The sequence below is a fragment of the Borostomias antarcticus genome (genome assembly GCF_949987555.1).
Source record: "Borostomias antarcticus genome assembly, chromosome: 10".
Lineage (NCBI taxonomy): Eukaryota > Metazoa > Chordata > Actinopteri > Stomiiformes > Stomiidae > Borostomias > Borostomias antarcticus.
Genome location: NC_140243.1, coordinates 17,925,160 through 17,928,239, shown reverse-complemented (window position 1 = coordinate 17,928,239; position 3,080 = coordinate 17,925,160).

Genomic DNA, 3,080 nt, shown 5'->3' with positions numbered 1-3,080 from the left:
AAATGGCTCCAGTCTGTTAGGCCTACAGGGAGACGGTTTGTGGCCAACAGGAAAATGAAGTTCCAAAATACAGAAGGGAGGCATTAAAAAGACCCTTCTTCACAGCAAATATGAAAAATCTAAAAAGGCCACAGCAGTAACAAATTTAATCTGGTAGTAAAGCTACAATGCCTAACAAGCATGATGATTCGTCATAAACAATGCCATTACCCGTTAGTCCCTCGCTGTTGTTCGGCTAGGGCCCTAATACACTGTGGCAGGAATTATAAACATTTTCTTTTCATCGAAAACATTTGAGCTTCCCTCCACTGCTAGACAAATACCAGATGCAGAGGATTCTACAGGCTAAAAGGTGCTTGCCTTTTTGAAATTGACAACATGCAGAGAATGGAAAAGCAAAACTGGGTGAGCCGCATTAAAGCTCTTCATCTAATAATTGTGTGTGTGTGTGTGTAGGCTACATTTGTAGATAATTCTTCAACTGGGCTCATTAGCAGTGTCTCTGCTTTGAGTCAGAGTCGTAGCCGACCCTGTGAGAGAGCGCACAGCCTTCGACCGACCTGACTAAACACAGAGAGACGAATTGCAACGGTCTAAGCTCTCTCTCAGATAGCCGCGCTGCGAAGAGGTTGCAGTAGAAAAGCTCCTCTTATAACAAGGGTGTTTCGGGGCTTAACTGAAGTGCTGTTGAAGTGCTGACAAAGCCACAAATACCTCATGAGCCATTTCATCAAGGTAGGTGGAGGTTCGCCACACTCCGACAGGGTCACTAGCATGTTTGGATGTATGGAGAAAACAGTGGGATGAGATTCCATATTTGGGTGGTTGACACAAACTCTGATATCCACAGTAGCTATGGAATATGAAAACACTGAGCTGATCCAAACCCCACCAGTTCCACCACCTCAAACCTCTGCGTTGGCTTGCGAATGTGTCATTATGTAGCGTTTGAAGGTACCATATGCTATCATAGACTGGTTTTGCTACAGTATTAACCCCAAATCCACAAGATCGTTATCTCATCTCATTTCCTTTCCCATCTGTCCACACTGGGCTAACAGGCTGAAGCAACCACCCAGCCTCTGAGTCTGCCGATACCACCCCTCATTTATTTGAGGGCAGGCCGCTGCCAGTACAGAGGGACTAGACAGGTTTGGAATCCCATGGAAGTAGACGGGGGAAAGATTAGAACAAACAGTGAATCACTGAAAACAAAAGACATCCAAAGTTGGAACGACGCGGCAGAGATGGACTGTCTGCCACACGTATAAAAAGGGATTTATTTCGCTAATGTGTTTTACCCTCTGTTTATTTTGCCCCACCCTCCAAAATAACATCCAGTTGTTTAGCTCTCAGCTTGCATTGACCAAAATGTTCACACCGAATATATCACGGTATCTGTTGGCAAGAGATATGGGAGGGGTTGTCCGAGTCCACTCTCTTAATGAATGGTGTTTATGAGTGCTAATCTGTGGCATGTAAACCACCATTTTGAGCTGAGATAAGACACAATAATGTGGATATTTATGTATCCATCAATGGGGCCAGGCTATATGAGTGTCGTACACTTATTGAACCCTTGCCTTGTTTGCACATAGTCTGTGATCTACAGTTGTCCAGTGACCTCTGCGTTAGACCCCGTGGTGGGAGGAAAACGTTGTAGGCTCAGGAGGAAAAGCAGGCCTCATCCTGGATGCTGTGACATCATCGTAGTGAACCACTACATAAAAAAATGAATGGGCTCAAATTTACAGTCTGCATGCTCTCTCTTTGCCACAAATCACAAGTGAGTCTTTCCTATTTAGTGGAAATCCACGCACAGCCGTTTTTGCTCTCTAAATCAAAGGGACTTCCCTCATCATATAAGGATACAGACAGCTCTGGGCTGAGTAATTCAAACTGTCACCTCTGATGTAAGTGGAAAGAGGAAATTATGCCTTGACAACCCCCGTGATACTGATAGTCACAACATTTAGGCCATGATTGAATGTGGTTTATAGTGAGTAAGGGGGCTTTACAAGTCCTATTCTACTTTGAAAGGCATTTATTAGTTAGCCTAAAATAGTTTTCCACTTTTGGATAGTAATTCAACCAATCGGATAGGAATCTCCAATTAAACATATGTGAGTTATTAGGGAAATAATCCCAGCAAGTCTAAATAACCTTCCAAGTTTTTTTTTTTCATGGAACAATATCAAGGATAGCCTCAACGCCAGACCCATGAGAGTTCTTTCGCTGATACACTACGTAAGCTCCGCTAACCATGCTACTGCATGCTGCAGATCTCTCTATGAGTCTGGGACACTTCATGCAAAAAGCTGTTGTTCAAATCCTGACAATTCATTGGATGAGCCGGAATCCCAGCAACACCAACCAGTAACGGCTTTCGCGATCAGGCGTTCCCATCCATAGATATGCCCCGCCCATCTAACCTGGGCTATCGTCTCTCGTTTGCTGCTACGACCTGTCGCTCTTTCAATTTTGAACTGTCAATAAGCCCTCAGAACACCAGCTTGGGCGGCGAAGTGTATATGACTGTGTAAGTGTAGGAGTGCAGCGATTCAAAGTAATATTTGAGTCTGGAGAGAGACTATATCAAGGACCACTAAATCTGTAGGCTAAAACACTATGCATAACTGAACTAAAAGAGAGAGAATTGTGTCGTAGGGCTTCTATGGTGATAGGACATCCACGAAACAGCTTTCCCACAGTTCTCTTCCCGCGCTGTCTATTTTTTCTTTCACATGACTGAAAATAGGCCGACACTCATCAGTTTCTAGCAACCATGTACCCCATTATCAAATCCATCAAGGAAGGCACGTATGCAAGGTTTCCTGGAGTGTTTAAGGTACAAATAAAATAATAATCTGACTTCAAACAATAAAAATATGTCTGGTGGTGAGAGTTTCTTGGAAATCAAACGCAAATCTGTGGTTAAACGATTCGCCGCCCACAATCTCAATTTCCCAAGCCGTGCCAGCGCACTTGCTCAAAGAAGCTGGCAGATGTGGCTCTGTCTATAGTCGGTCCAAGACAAACGTGCTCTTCTCACTCCAGAGTCCATCGATGATGAGCTGTCA